Source organism: Cervus canadensis, chromosome X (assembly GCF_019320065.1).
Source record: "Cervus canadensis isolate Bull #8, Minnesota chromosome X, ASM1932006v1, whole genome shotgun sequence".
In the NCBI taxonomy this organism is placed as follows: Eukaryota; Metazoa; Chordata; class Mammalia; order Artiodactyla; family Cervidae; genus Cervus; species Cervus canadensis.
The window spans coordinates 72,248,058-72,265,178 of record NC_057419.1 but is presented as its reverse complement, the minus strand read 5'-3'; the positions used below and the strand labels follow the sequence as shown (position 1 = coordinate 72,265,178).

At 36.6% G+C, this 17,121-nt stretch overlaps 1 non-coding gene across 1 annotated transcript; it reads right to left on the bottom strand.

Moving 5' to 3' along the window:
* Positions 1–14,653: 14,653 nt before the first annotated feature.
* On the bottom strand, positions 14,654–14,726 carry TRNAG-UCC. Its single transcript has one exon. It is a non-coding gene; the product is annotated as a tRNA-Gly (tRNA).
* Between the last annotated feature and the right edge of the window lie 2,395 nt (positions 14,727–17,121).

Below are 17,121 nucleotides of genomic sequence, written 5' to 3'. Positions count from 1 at the left end.
GTTTGGGTGGACTCCAGGAGTTGGTGATCAACAGGGAGGCCTTGCATGCTCGGTTCATTGGGTCGCAAAGAGTCGGACACCACTGAGCGACTGAACTGAACTGAACTAAAAGACATGGAGAAATATGAAATGCATATTTTTAAGTGGTAGAAAGCAGCCTGCAAGGCTGTCTACTGTGTGATTTGCAACATAAACATTCTGGAAAGAGCAAATCTATAGAGACAATAAAATTATCACTGTTCACCAGAGGTTCAGTGGAGAGAAGGAAGGATGAATAGGTGGAACACAGGATTTTTTAGGCAGTATTGTATAATGGTGAAAAACTGACATTATGCATTTGTCAAAACCCATGGAACCATACAACACAAAGAGTAACCCGAATGAAAACTATTGATTTTAGCTATTAATAACATTATCAATGTGTGCTCATCAATTTTAACAAACATATTGCATCAATGCAAAATGTTAGTAATAGGGGGGATTGTGGCAGGGGAGAAGAAAGGGTAGATGAGAACTGTCTATACTTTCTGCACATTTTTTTCCTATAAATGTAAATATGCTTTAAAAAATAGTCTATTAATTAAAAAGTAATTAAAAAAAAAAGTAATTGCAAGACATGCACACATACACACAACCCAGTATATATGTTTGTAGCCACAAAGGAGAAGTGTGATTAAAATGTGGCAGAAGCAGTATTTAAAGAGTTCTTGGCCAAAAAATGTTCCCAGACTTGCTAAAGACACATCTCAGATTCCAAAATACTTATAAATCCAAAGCAGGAAAAAAATACAAATAATACCACACCTATACATCATAGTGAATCTTAAAGGAAAATACTGAAAAAAAGAAAAAAATATCTTTTAGAGGCTCATCAAAAAGACTAACAACTTGTTTTTTAGTAGAAGCTGAAAAACAGTAATAAGCTTGAGTGAGCTAAAGTCCTGAAAGAATGTAATGGCTAAACTTAAATTGTATGACCTGTAAAAATTTCCTCCAAAAAGAAAAAAGAATTAAATTTACTTTCAAAGGCAATCTGAGATTTTTAGTGGAGGGAGGCATGGGGTCAGTACCTGTTCATTAAAAGACATACTAAATGGTATTCTTCAGCAGAAGAAAAAATGATTCCACATGGGAGTACAGTATTGCAGAAGGAATGAAGTGCTTCAGAGAAGATATCTAAATGAACACGAGTGATTTCAAAAACCAGAAGTATATTTCTGTATTGTATTTTAAAAGTATACATGGAGTAAGAACTCCAAGGCTATTAGGCAGCTCCATGGATGCAGCTCCCACCTATCTTTCTGCCCCACTACAAGTAACATGTCACAAACTTTAAGATCGATCAATTAGCCCATTCACCACATCCTTGTCCCACCAAGCAGAGGGATTAGAATATACTTATTCAGTTAGGACAAACTTTTTATTTATATTTCATTGATCAGAACTTGGTTACATAGACGCACATGGCTGCTAAGCACGCTGGAAACTGTAGTCTTTATTCTGGGCAGCCATGTGCCCCACTAAACATCAGAGGCTCTAATATTAAATAAGAAATTAAAGGTTGGTTGATTTGGGGAATACCTAAAGTGCTGCAACCCAACTATCCATGAACAAACTTTCTTCACACAGAGTATTAACCTGTTCCCAAGAGAACAAACTCCAGTGTATCATAGAATTACTAAACCTTAAAATCTACACTCTGTGGGTGATACTCATCTTCAGATTCATATGTGGTAATTATTTTCCAGACATGTTTTATGGCCTCAAGTTATTTAATATTAAATGCTAGAGTATTAATACAACAACCGAAATGAAACTCCCATTCAAAAATGGAAAAAGGAAACAATAGTTATTTAGCCATTATCAAAACCTGCAGGGCAGGGACTGCCAAAGTTCCCTATCAGAGCAGTGTAGTGATTTTAAAGTCCCTCCAGTTCTGTCTTCCGGGAGGATTTTCTTTTTTATTTTCTTCTGTGGTGCCTGTCTTTACCCTTTGGGAGGCTCTTTTCCATTATTTTCCATGGTTATATTTGAAGTCTAGTGGCAAAACATTTACAACTATCTTCATGCTTATGCAGTTTCAAACCCCTGGGGATTGCTTTAGGGGTTAAACAGTTACAGGATTTTGCAGTCTTACCTTGTATTTTGTGCTTGTTTGGTTTGGAGGGGTGGTTATGGTAAAATTTAATACTTCAAAAATGAAATTGGTCTTTTGCCTATTTGCTATCAGCCAGTTCCCTATCTAGGTATTTATTTAAGCCTTAAGACTTTCATTTATTGGCCTCAGTTATAATCAACCTCTGTCTCTTGGTTTAACAGCAGCTGGCCATCTGAAAGCGTAGACTCTGATGAAAAGGAAATATCCTTAATCCTCACCCTGTAAAGGTTCTCCATGCCTTTTTTTTTTTTAGCAGAATATCCTGCTAAGCTACCCCTTAGAACTACCACTTATATAGAAAGTTATTTTTCACTTACATAAATTCTGGAAATAAGTAACTTAGGGCTTAATAATTTTCAACTTTCTAGCATTTTCTATCTTCATTGAACTCAATGTGTGGCTTCTGACTCATGGTCTAAAATAACTGCTGAACTCTAGACATCACATCTACATTCCATCCAGAATAGAGGACTCTATTGTAAATGTAACATTCAAACCTGGAAGCTATTGAGGATTCTCTCACTTTAAGAAAAAAGAGAGATAGATCTATGGGCATTGGAAGGAAAATCAGCAGTCTTTCCCACAGTTATCTTTTACTCTACCTTTTATTTTATTATTTAATAAAATTTCTGCATTTTAATCCTCCCTTAAAATTGGTGAAACATTGATCAATATTGTGTTTCTATATATTGTTTTTCTAATTTCTTATACATTTTAGTTTCTTAACGTGCTTATTCTTTATTTTTGAACATTCTTTAACAATAAAGGCATTTCATGGTGGTGTATATGATAGTAACAATGTAATGTCATTACATGAAACTATAATGTTACAAATTGTGTTATCTCAATAGGAAATAATAAATTGACAAAAAAAAAATAACTTGTACCAGGTGAGCTATGAGTTTATCTTCATAGTGTACATGAATGAAGAATGTAAATGCAGAAAAAAAGTGCTTTTTAACCTGCCTTCCCTTGTTCAAAGCAAAAAGACAGCAGGGCCAGTTGCAACTCTGGACTAAGAATATTCACACATGGCCTGAGAGAATGAATATTATCATCTAATAACTGGTATGATTTTAATATCTATTAAATATTATTCACATTTTTATCAATGGGTAACAATAACATCTACGAATAAATAAATAAAGGTATTTAATATTTAAATACAACTTTTGCTATGTTCTATATATTTTGGTATGAAGTGTTCTGTTTTACACTGTTTTATAGATAATAAGTTCCCTTCTGAGTTACTTTTTGATAAAATAATTATCTAGTAGTATATATGTCTTCACTTCAAAGTTGCTAAGAACTTTGGTAAACTTTTATATAATTATGCCTTTTATTGATTTATTAAACTGTGTCGAGGTATACCTTGAGGCAAGTAACAAGATAAATTTTAAGTGATTCTGAGCAAATCATTTTTTAAAGGAACTGCACATACCTTAATTGACATACGTCAGGCTCTGTGTGTGTGCTTATTTTTATATAAACTCAATAGTTTGATTAAACTATTCCTCCCTCACATGGATCATAGCCTTGTTGTGGCAAAGGAGCTTGTTTAGCTCAATGAACCTATGAGCGTGCTGTGCAGGGCCACCCAACGTGGATGAGTCATAGTGAAGAGTTCTGACAAAGTGTAGTCCACTGGGGAAGGAAATGGCAACCCACTCCAGTATTCTTGCTGTGAGAACCCCATGAACAATATGAAAAAGCAAAAAGATATGACACCAGAAGATGAGCCCCCAGGTCAGAAAATGTTCAATATGCTACTGGGGAAGAGTGGAAGGCAATTAAGAATAGCTCCAGAAAGAAGGAAGCAACGGGGCCAAAGCAGGAACTATGCTCAGTTGTGGATGTGTCTGGTGGTGAAAGTAAAGTCCAGTGCGGTGAAGAACAATACTGCATAGGAACCTAGAATGTTAAGTCCATGAATCAAAGTAAATTGGACGTAGTCAAGCAAGAGTGAACACCAACATTTTAGGAATCAGTGAACTAAAACGGACAGGAATGGGAGAATTTAATTCAGATGACCATTCTATCTACTACTGAGGGCAAGAATCTCTTAGAAAAAATGGAGTAGCCCTCAGAGTCAACAAGAGCGTCAAGATGCAATGCTTGGGTGCAACTTCAAAAACAACAGAATGATCTCAGTTCATTTCCAAGGCAAACCATTCAACATCTTAGTAATCTAAGTCTATGCCCCAACTACTGATGCTAAAAAAGCTGAAGTTGATTGGTTCTGTGAAGATCTACAACACCTTCTATAACAAACACCAAAGATGATGTCCTTCTTATCAAAGGGCATTGGAATGCAAAAGTAAGAAGTCAAGAGATACTCAGGATAACAGGCAAGTTTGGCTTTGGAGTACAAAATGAAACAAGGCAAAGGCTAACAGAGTCATGCCAAGAGAACACACTGCTCATAGCAAATACCCTTTCCCAACAACACAAGAGATGACTCTACACATGGACATCACCAGATGGTCAATTCCAAAATCAGATTGATTATGTTCTTTGCAGCCAAAGATGGAAAAGCTCTATACAGTAAGCAAAAACAAGGCCTAGAACTGACTGTGGCTCAGATAATGAGCTCCTGATTGCAAAATTCAGGCTTAAATTGAATAAAGTAGGGAAAACCAATGGGCCATTCAGATATGACCTAAATCAAATCCCTTATGATTATACAGAGGAGGTGACAAATAGATTCAAGGGATCAGATTGGGTCAGAATGCCTAAAGAACAGTGGTCAGAGGTTTGTAACATTGTACAGGAGGCAGTGGCCAAAACCATCCTGAAGAAAAAGAAATGCAAGAAGGCAAAGTGGTTGTCTGAGAAGGCTTAACAAATACCTGAGGAAAGAAGCAAAAGCAAGGAAAAAAGGGAAAAAATATACCCAACTGAATGCAGAGTTCCAAAAAATAGCAAGGAGAGAAGGCCTTCTGAAGTGAACAATGCAGAGATAGAGGAAAACAGAATGGGAAAGACTAGAGCTCTCTTCAAGAAAATTAGAGGTACCAAGGGAACATTTCATGCAAGGATGAACACAATAAAGGACAAAAATGGTAAGGACTTAACAGAAGCAGAAAAGATTAAGAAGAGGTGACAAGAATACACAGAACTACACAAAAAAAGGTCTTAATGACCCTAATTACCACGATGGTGTGGTCACTCAACTAGAGCTGGAAATCATGGAGTGTGAGGTCAAGTGGGCCTCAGGAAGCATCACTACTAACAAAGCTATTCAAAGTGATGGAATTCCAGCTCTGAGCTATTTCAAATCCTAAAAGATGATGCGGCATTAAAGTGCTGCACTCAATATGTCATCAAATTTGGAAAAGTCAGCAGTGGCCACAGGTTGGGAAAAGATCAGTTTTCATTCCAATCCCAAGGAAGGCAATGCCAAAGTATGTTCAAATTACCGTACAACTGCAATCATTTCACATGCTAGCAAGTTTATGCTCAAAATTCTTCAAGCTAGGCTTCAGCAATACATGAACCAAGAACTTCCAGATGTACAAGCTGGATTTAGAAAAGGCAGAGGAACCATAGATCAAATTGCCAATATCTGTGGCATCATAGAGAAAGCAAGGGAATTCCAGAAAAGCATCTACTTCTGCCTCATTGACTATGTTAAAGCCTTTGACTGTGTGGATCACAACAAACCTTGGAAAATCCTTAAAGAGATGGGAAACCAGACCACCTTACCCACCTCCTGAGAAACCTGTGAGTCAAGAAGCAACAGTTAGAACTGGACATGGAACAACCGACTGGTTCAAAATTGGGAAAGGAGTGTGACAAGGCTGTGTATTGCAGCCTGTATGCAGAGTACATTATGCGAAATTCCAGGCTGGATGAGTCAAAAGCTGGGAGAAATATCAACAATCTCAGATGTGCAGAAGATACCACTCTAATGGCAGAAAGTGAAAAGGAACTAAAAACCTTTTGATGAGGGTAAAAGAGGAGAGGAGGAAAGCTGGTTTGAAACTCAACATTCAAAAAACTAAGATCATGGCATCTGATCCCATCACTTCATGGCAAATAGAAGGGGGGAAAGTGGAAACAGTCACAGATTTTATTTTTTTTGCAGGGGGGGGGCTCCAAAATCACTGGGGATGGTGACTGCAGCCATGAAATTAAAAGATGCTTGCACCTTGGAAGAAAATCTATGACAAACCTAGATAATGTATTAAAAAGCAGAGATATTTCTTTGCCAACTAAGGTCCATCTAGTCAAAGCTATGGTTTTTCCAGTGGTCATGTGTGGATGTGAGAGTTGTACCATAAAGAAGCCTGAACAAGGAAGAATTAATGCTTTTGAAATGAGCTGGAGAGGACTTTGGAGTGTCCCCTGGACTGCAAGGAGTTCAAACCAGTCAATCCTAAAGGAAATCAGTCCTGAATATTCATTGGAACAAGTGATGCTGATCTGAAGCTCTAATACTTTGGTCACCTGATGCAAAGAGCCAACTCATTGGAAAAGACCCTGATTTGGGGAAACATTGAGGGCAGGATGACAGGTGGGGCAACAGAGGATGAGATGGTTAGACAGCATCACTGACTCAATGGACATGAATTTGAGCAAACTCTGGTGGATAGTGGAGGACAGAGGAGCCTGGTGTGCTGCAGTCCATGGGGTTGCAAAGATTTGGTCATGACTTAGTGACTGAACAAAAACAACAGCAATAATCTATTCCTCAATAGCACAATTTAGCTTTTCCCACAATATCTCTCGATTCTTAGAGAACTGTGCTGACATTTGCCATGACAATTATATTTTGCTTTATGTGTTTATTACTAGTGTCATTGTTTCTTACACATTATTTTGCAGATAGGACATCTTTTGGAGATTTGTTTTCTATTTTTTTGTGGAACAAAAAAGTCTTTTCTCTCATGAAGGTTTTTTAGGATTTAAAATTATCTCTACAGGAAAAAAATTTCATCAGTATAATTCTTTGACTTTTTTTAAACTTTTTCATTTAAGATAATTCCAGATTTGCATTCAATTGTAAGAAAGATTAATAATATAGTGAGGTCCCCTATACCAGTTTCCACCAATGGTGATATCTTGCAGATGTACAGTACAGTATCAGAATCACAGTACTGAATCATTGGTACAGTCAAAATTTGAGCATTTCCATCATCACTAGGGTCCTTCACACTTCCATTTGGCTCCCACACATACTTCCTCCCTGAATCTGCACTCATTCCTACCCTCTGGCAGGAACTAGTCTGTTCTCCACTTCAATAATTTTGTTATTTCAATAATGTTATACAAATTAACTATTACAGAATGTAACATGGGGATTGACTTTTTTCTCTAAGATAATTCAATGGAGATCCATGTAAGTTGTTGCATATATTCATAGTTTGTTCCTTTTAATTACTGAGTGGTTCATGATATAGATTTACCATAATTTGTTCAGCCATTCAGTAATTGAAGGATATTTGGATTATTTCAAGTTTCGGGCTATTATGAATAAGGCTTCTATAGCTATCTGTATAGATTTTTGAGTAAATATAAGTTTTCATATCTCTGGGATAAATTGCTCAACAGTGTAATTGCTGAATCCAATGATTGTTGCCTGTTTAATTTTATAGAAAATTACCAAATTATTTTCCAGAGTGACTGTACCATTTTACATTTCTACCAGTTATGTATGAGTGACCCAGTTTCTCTGCATACTCTTCAATATTTGGTGTTATCACTTTATTTTAACCAGCTGATAAGTGTGTAGTGAAATCTCATTGTAGTTTTTCATTTGCATTTCCTTAATGGCTCATAGGAAGATCCCCTGGAGAAGGAAATGGCAAACCACTCCAGTATTCTTGGGAAATCCCATGGACAGAGGAGCCTGGCGGGCTACAGTTCATGGGATCAAAGAGTCGGACACCATTGAAGCGACTTAGCATGCAGTGGCACAATGGCTCATGATGTTGAAAAACTTTTTCACCATCTGTATATTGTCTTCCTCTTCAAGGAAATGTCTCTTCATATCTTCTCAGTGTCTAATCAGCTTTGCTGGACTGGTAAGTTTTCAGAGTTCTTCACATATTCTAGATACTAGTTCCTTGTCAGCTATGTGGTTTGCAGATATTTTCTATCCATCTATAGCTGGTGGTTTCACTCTTTCACAGGGTAGATTTTTAAATTTGGCTAAGGCCCAATTTATCAATTTTACTTTTATTGGTAGTGCTTTTGGTATCAAATCTGAGAACCTGTTGCCTATTCCAAGATCCAGAAGATTTTATCCTTGTTCTAAAAGCTTAATAGTTTTATGTTTTACATTCATGTCTGTGATCCATTTGAGTTAATTTTTATAATATGAAGTTGAAGTCAAGGTTATTTATTTATTTTGCTACAGATGTCCAATTGTTCCTGCATCATTTGTTGAGAAGGCTATCCTTCCTCCATTAAAATTCCTTTTGCACTTTTGTAAAAAGTCAGCAAGATTTAATATCAGGTAGAAGGCTTCCTGAGCCACCTTTTGTTACTAGATTGGGGGTTAAGAAATGCTGGGCCTGGGTTGCCTTCATATGTTGGGGGGATGGGAATAAGACACCCACCATGCCACTGTCTTATTCCTGCATTCTCTAATTTTCCTTCCTCTTCCCACCTGTCAGGGTTCCTCTTTGGTTGTCTCATACATTTTCCCAGTGTTGATAATTATACTTAACAGAAAGAGTAGGGGAAAATGAGTCTATGTCATTTTGCCAGGACCAGAAGTTCATCTCTGTTTTTTTAATTAAATTTTTCTGCTTTGTCCTCAGTGGGAATATACCAGAAATCCTTAACTGAGTAGTGTTCAATATAATATAAGGTGCATATGTAATTCTAAATTTTCTAATAGCCATAATAAAAAACAGAAAGAAGTGAAATTATTTTTTAATTATTCATTTTGTTGAAACTAATATATTCTAAATATTGTTATTTCAGCATGAACTCAGTATAAAATTATTAATGAGCTATTTTACTTTTTTTTTTACTAAGTTTTCAAAATTTGGCCTTTCTCTTACCAACAGGTCTCAATTTGAGTGTTTAGTCTTCATCAGAAAGACTTGATCTATATTTAGACTTGATAAAATTTATCCAAGTTGTTCCAAAATAGTTTGGTTCCAATGAAGTTTCCCAGTACCTGAATCAAATACTAGTTTTAAATTTTAACATAAATTTAGTAAAATTGAATAAAATTGAAACATTAGTTCCTCAGTCACATATGTGATTCATGTGACTAAATGGCACAAATTAGACAGCAGCACAAATTTAATGTATCCTCCATCTCGGTTTTCATCTCCTTTTTGCTTCTCCTAGTTGAGGGGATCAATCACTACCAAACCCTCACATTTGTAATGAGGCTTCTAGAAGGATAAATTTCCCAAATTTTCTCTGTCCTCAAACTTCATTCTCCTGCCATTATTCTCCATAGACTGAATTAAACTGAAAATCAGAGAGGCTGGGAAGCAGAGCATTGAAATTAGCTTCTTCAGCCTATGATCAAGACAGAAAAGTGAGGAGTAGCTCTGAAAGGTCACAGTTATATCAGTAAAGACAAATGTTTGAGTATACAACACCATTATGTGTGTGCTAAGTCACTTCAGTTGTGTCTGACTCTTTGAGACCCTATGGACTGTAGTCCCCCAGGCTCTCTCACCCACGGGATTCTCCAGGCAAGAATACTGGAGTGGGTTGCTGTGCCCTCCTCCAGGGGATCTTTCATTTAAATATACAAATGATTAAATTTATCTGTTGATTATATTTATTGGATATCAGTACACTGTTCACAGATGACATGATACTATATGTAGAAAATCCTAAAGATGCCACCAGAAAACTACTAGAGCTAATCAGTGAATCTGGTAAAGTTGCAGGATACAAAATTAATGTACAGAAGTCTCTTGCATTTCTATACCCTAACAATGAAAGATCATAAGTATAAATTGAGGAAACAATCCCATTTACCATTGCAACAAAAAGAATAAAATACCTAGGAATTAACCTACCTAAGGATGCAAAAGACCTGTACTCAGAAAACTATAAAACACTGATGAAACAAAGATGACACAAAAAGATGGAGAGATATAACATGCTCTTAGATTGGAAGAATCAATATTGTGAGACTATACTACTAAAAACAATCTACAGATTCAAAGCAATCCCTATCAAATTACTAATGGCATTTTCCACAAAATTAGGACAAAAAAATCCACAATTTGTATGGAAACACAAAAGACCCCAAGTAGCCAAAGCAATCTTGAAAAAGAAAAGTGGAGCTGGAGGAATCAGACTCCCTGACTTCAGACTATACTACAAAGCTACAGTCATCAAGGCAGTATGGTACTGGCACAAAAACAGAAATAAAGATCAACAGTACAGGACAGAAAGTCCAGAGATGAACTCATGCACCTATATCTACCTAATTTATGACCAAGGAGGCAAGAATATACAGTGGAGAAAAGACAGTCTCTTCAATAAGCAGTATTGGGAAAACTGGTCAGCTATATGTAAAAGAATACACTACCTAACCATACACAAAAATATAAGATTGAACACTATAAACTCTTAGAGAAAAACAGGAAAAATACTCTGACATAAATAACAGCAAGATCTTTTTTGACCTACCTCCTAGTGTAATGAAAAAATAAATAGTACCTGATTAAACTTAAAAACTTCTGCACAGCAAAGGAAACAATAAGCAAGAAGGAAAGACAACCCTCAGAATGGGAGAAAATATTTGCAAATAAAGCAACTGACAAAGGAAGAATTTTCAAAATATACAAACAGCTCATGCGGTTCAATATCAAAACAACAAGCAACTTAACCAAAAAATGGGTGGAAGACCTAAATAGACATTTCTCCAAAGAAGACATACAGATGGCCAAGAGACACATGAAAACTCATGCAACATCACTAATTATTAGAGAAATGCAAATCAAAACTACAATGATGTCATCTCACACCAGTTAGAATGGCCACTCTCAACAAATCTACCAATAATAAATGCTGGAGAGGGTGTGCAGAAAAGGGAACCCTCTTGCACTGCTGTTGGCAATGTAAATTGGTACATCCACTATGGAGAAGAGTATGCAGATTCCTTTAAAAACTAAAAATAGAACTGTCATATGACCCAGAAATCTCACTACTGGGCATATACCTTGAGAAAAGCATAGTTCAAAAAGACATGTACCCCAATGTTCACTGCAGTACTATTTACAATAGCTGGGACATGAAAGCAACCTAAATGTCCATTGACAGATGAACAGATAAAGAAGATGTGGTACATATATACAATAGGACATTACTCAGTCATAAACAGAAATGAAATTGGGTCATCTGTAGAGAAGTGGATGGACCTAGAGTCTGTCATACAGAGTCAAGTAAGTCAGAAAGAGAAAAACAAATATCCATATATTAATGCATATATGTGGAATCTAGAAAAATGGTACAGATGAACCTATTTTTAGGGCAGAAAAAGAGATGCAGACCTAGAGAATGGACATGAGGACATGGGGGGAGAGGAGAGCAGGATGAATTGGGAGATTAGGATTGACACATATACACTACCATGTGTAAAATAGATACCTAGTGGGAACCTGCTATAAAGCACAAGAAGCTCAACTCAGTGCTCTATGATGGCCTAGATGGGTAGGATGGCAGTGGGGGGATGGGAGGGAGGCTCAGGAGGGAAAGGAAATATGTATACATACAGATGATTAACTTTGTTGTACAGCAGAAACTAACACAGCATTGTAAAGCAATTATACTCAAAATACATATGAGTCAAGCTAAATTCTTTCTTATCTTGAAATAAAAGTAAATATCCTGAGGTTACCTTCCCATATTCCAATGGCTCATTTCATGTTCCCTAGGATATGATCATTCCATTTGAGAGATCACTGTTTTACATGATATTTCTGCCACCAGGATATCTTTATTTCCTACTTTATTTTTCATACTAAGTTACCACATACATCCCTTTGCTTAAAATCTTTAGTTTTCCCTCATTGCCTAAAGGAAAAGCCTCAAACTCTGTAATACAATATTAAAGGCCATTTATAACCTGGAATCATCAAATTATTCTCTTCTGCCCTCTAGCCTCATCAAATGTTTCATGTTTCTCTAATTAAGATGTACATCATCATACTTTTGCCCCATCATTATTTCTTCCTGGAGTGGTCTTGTTATTGCCCATTGCCCCATCCCATTTTCCTATTCGTCTTTCAAGATCTATTCAAATATTATTACTTTCTCAGTAAAAGTCTTCTTTAGGTACTCTGGGCAATAACAGAAAGTGATTCCTTTTTTCTGTGTGCTCCTATAGCATTCTCTACATTATTTTTATGGTTTATTACTTGATACTGAAATTTTTTATTTGTTGTTACTGTTCAGTCCCTCAGTCATGTCTGACTCTGTGACCCCATCAACTGTAGCACGCCAGGCTGTCCTCTACAGTCTCCCAGAGTTTGCTCAAACTCATGTCCACTGAGTCAGTGATGCTGTCTAACCATCTTATCCTCTGCCACCCTCTTCTCCTTTTGCCTTCAATCTTTCACTTGTAAATATTCCTAATACACTGAGGGTAAGGTCTTTTCTTAATTTATCTTTCTGTATTCAAAGTATAATTCAATGTTTGATATATATTCATGGAAATACAGAATTAATAATCAATCCATACACTGCTTCAGTCTTCATTTTGAATATCCATCTCTTAATATAACCATATCTGTAAAATGTGGAATAAATTAAACTGCATCATTATTTCCTGAACATTTTTTTTCTCAATTAGCAATGGCAAATGACATTAGACATTTTTCTACCTCTGTTGAATAGCAAGTGTCTCTTTAAGAGTGCTGCTTAAAGGTGCCATATCTTGATGAGGAGAAGGTGAAAAGTGTTTTTGCTTAATTAGTGATGAGTGTTATTGGTAGGAGGAGGTTGATAGTTTGATTTGTGCTATCAGTTTGTCATCCCTCACATTATCTGTTTTCCCAAATTTGTGATAAAACTTTCTGTAATATCATATCTATTTTTGGTGGAAGTCAAATGCAAGGGACAGCAGAGAAAGAAGAGGTACTGCTAAGAATTTCTGACCAAAAACATGTTTAAATTGAATTTTCCTAATGTGCAAACTCTGCATATGTTGTAAAAACATGCATAAAATGCACAGTTTACAATCACATTTTTGCTGTAATTTCTATTCTTATATGATTGATCTCTTTAACATCACAAAATTCAGGATGACTTTTTACCAAACAATGGTTTCTGAAAACAGAATGGATATAAAATATGGATATATGGATATATATATGGATATAAATGGATATAAAATATGGATATAAAATAATTTATCTTCTTACTTCTCAGAAGTAGGAAAAGGAAACCAAGTGAAAACCAAGAAACTGACAAGAAAAGAAAAAGCATGAGATGCCTATAGATTAGTAACTTTTTATAGTCACTTAAATGCTATAAGGGATGAACGGGTTATTTAAAATTACTCAGAATCCCTTATCTGTAGGTTTTTCAGCTGATGCTCCCTTGATTCACTGCCTAAAGAGAGTCTGATAGCAAAAGAGTAAAATCCCTAGATCTGCAGCTACACAATAGTTCACACAGATAAACTGTGCACTCCTTATGGGTAATATGGACATCAATAGAAGTCTCAAAAGACTACCTCTTGCAAGTGCGTTTTGATTTCTTTTCATTCACTTCACCCTCTAAGTTGACAACAAAATGTTATCTCTTCAGGAATATTTAGAATGTGTCCTTACATCTAACATTTGCTTTTCTTTCCTTTAATGTGTAACTGTAGAAAATGGAGAAAATCTTAAAAAGCAAGGATGCTAGTTTTCAAAAGTGAATGGAAGGGCATTCGACAACATTCATGAATCTTAACTAAATATTAAAAAGATATGCCTACTAAGGGAAGAAACTATTTGTAATGGAAGGATTAAATGAAAGACATCCAATTCTTAATCATGTAGTTTTTGTTTTATTTTATTTTATTAACCATTGATTAAGCACCAATATTGTTCATAGTACTAATCTAGATAGGATGCTTAAAGGCACTATAGATATATAAACAATGTAAAAAGTAGCTATATTTATAAGTGGTGCTCACCTAAATGTCCTCCATATACCCATATACCTGAAGGAAACTTACAAATTATATATGTTTATAATCTGCTGAGCTCAAGAACTCTGTTCAGTCTGAGGTCTTAGGTACTATGCTTTTTGCAATTCAGTTTGATATTCCTAAAAATAAATTCACTATTTCTGCCAAAACAACAATTATAATGATACTCTATTTCATCATATTTAAGTAATTCATGATAACATAATAGACTGAGAATATAATTCCTCTTCCATCAATACATAAATAGAATCTCATGGATTATTTTATTGGGCTAGTCAGTTGTCACCTTGGAAATTAGGGAAACTGGCCCCAGATCATACTCAAAGCAAATAACTTTTTTTTTTTTGGCTGTGTATGCAGGATCTTTGTTCCCCAACCAGGGATTGAACCCATGGCCTCTGCAGTGGAAGTGCAGAGTCCTAACCACTGGACCACCAGAGAATTCCCTGTAGACTTTTGATGGTAACAAAGGATGAAGCGACAGATTATACCTTTGAAAAGCAACCCAGGTAGGTTACAGAGGTTAGGACTTGCATAGTTCTGCTGTGGAAAATGGATTAGACAAGACAAACACTGCAAAAGAAAATTTGCATATGTTTGCAAATTTTGCATATTTGCATACATCCACCTTTTTTGTCTTCTAGCGTTGCAGAAACCAGTAATTGAGAAACCAAGTACCACACTTGGAGAGTTGGAAAACTCAGGTTTATTCTGCTGGTGGGCCCAGAGGAGTTAACACTCTAAGCTCTGAGCCCCGAACAAAGGGGTTACAGAGTTTTTATAGACAGACTCTAGTGGGCAACACTAGCTGCTAATAGGCTGGTTTAAGTTAAGGGTTTTCGCGTGCACACAGGAAGAGCAGTCAAGATGGGGAGGGGGTTGCCTGACCTTTACATGGACAGGCATGATTAAGCAGGTCTGCAGGGGTTGGGCAATTGCAAAGAGCAGGACAAGGGTGAGTGAGATAAGTTCCAGTTCCTAGTATCGTGAGGCCCCACTTTCTGAGACCTACGTGATCTAGACTTTGCAAGGAGCAAGCTGAGTTACAGAGGCAGACCGAACAGGAGGTTATGTAAAGTTATAACTTTTCCTCTTCAATAGTATGCACTTTCTAGTGACCATGTTAGCACTACAGTTTAGAAATTATATCTACACTTCATTTACTATCAAACCTCATAGGATTTGACATATTATTCAAACTCTCCCATTCGACACACTGGAAAGCCCTTATAACATCGTCCCTTCACCACAAAGACCTATCTTAAAGTTGTTATGTACATTCTTTAGCAGATAAAAAGTATGGAAGATAGAAGCAAAAGACATGAGAAATTCCTAGTCTAAATAAACAGCCTTTAAAAATAAATGTTTCCATGACATATGGAGAGCCATCTCCTTAAAAGCATGTCTCATTTATTACCAATCAACTAAACATGCTTTGTGATTGAATATCTACTATATGTACCATGTGCTAAATTCTAGAGATCTCATTTAAGTCAAAGATTCTTCCATCATTAAGCTCATAACTTAGAAAAATAAAGTTGTATCCTCTAATGATTTTTTTAAGTGCTATAAGAATTCAGATGATGTAACGTTTGATTTCTTAAAATATTTGGTTACTTTATTTTGCTTTTCATGTGCAAAGATATTCACACACATAAACTCACGAAAGTCTCACAACTCTGTGAGGTTAGTACTATTATTACAAGAATAATAATCACATACAGATGGTCGACATGTTGTAGAAACCAGTGCTCAAGAAACCAAGCACCACATTCGGAGAGTTGGAGAACTCAGGTTTATTACGCCAGTGGGCCCAGAGGAGTTAACACTCCAAGCTCTGAGCCCCAAACAAAGGGATTACAGAGTTTTAATATACAGACTGTAGTGGGCAACACTAGCTGTTAATAGGCTGGTTTAAAATAAGGGGTTTTGCGCACACAGGGACAGTAATCAAGATGGAGAGGGGGATGCCTGACCTGGACAGGCATGAGTAAGCAGGTTTGCAGGGGCTGGGTGATTGCAAAGAGCAGTGTTGTAGCCACGGGTTCTGGGAAACAAGAAGGACACTCAGAAGGACACTGTCACTCAGAAGGACAATGCAGATAGTGGAGTGCAGTTTATTACACTGGCAGGCCCAAGGTAGAGTCTACTCTTAGCCAAGGACCCCGACCAGTTTTTGTGAAAACCTTATATACCCTAAGTGTATAAGGTTCCCTGAAACTAGTCTGAACAAAGGAAAAAGATGGATACAATCAAAGTCAACCCGTGATTCATATGCCTTCAGCCTAGGTAGTTAACAGTGGACAATTATCAATAGGCCTGTGGTCATACCCCAATAAGCATAATAGAATGTATGATTCTATTTGGTTACACAGATAATTAAGGTATTCTTTTAGGCAATGGAGAGCCTTGGGGCTCTTCCTTCCAGGGGCCTGGTTTTCCAGTTGGTATGTTGTTTTCATAGATACTGGACATGTAGCTCAAAGTCCACAGTCCGGCCCAAGATGGAGTCCTGCTTTCAAGATAGAGCATGTTCTGTTTCCTCCTTCAGCAGGACAAGGGTGAGTTAGATAAACTCCAGTTCCTAGTATTGCAAGTCCCCACTTTCTGAGACTACATGACCTACGTGATCTAGACTTTGCAAGGGGCAAGCTGAGTTACAGAGGCAGAAGGAGAGGAGGTTATGTAAAATTTTAACTTCTCCTCTTCAAACAGGCACATGAAAAGATGCTCAACATTGCTAATTATTAGAGAAATGCCAATCAAAACCACAAGGAAGTATCATCTCACACTACACGTTGTAGCCACGTGTTCCGGGAAACAAACTCACTCAGAA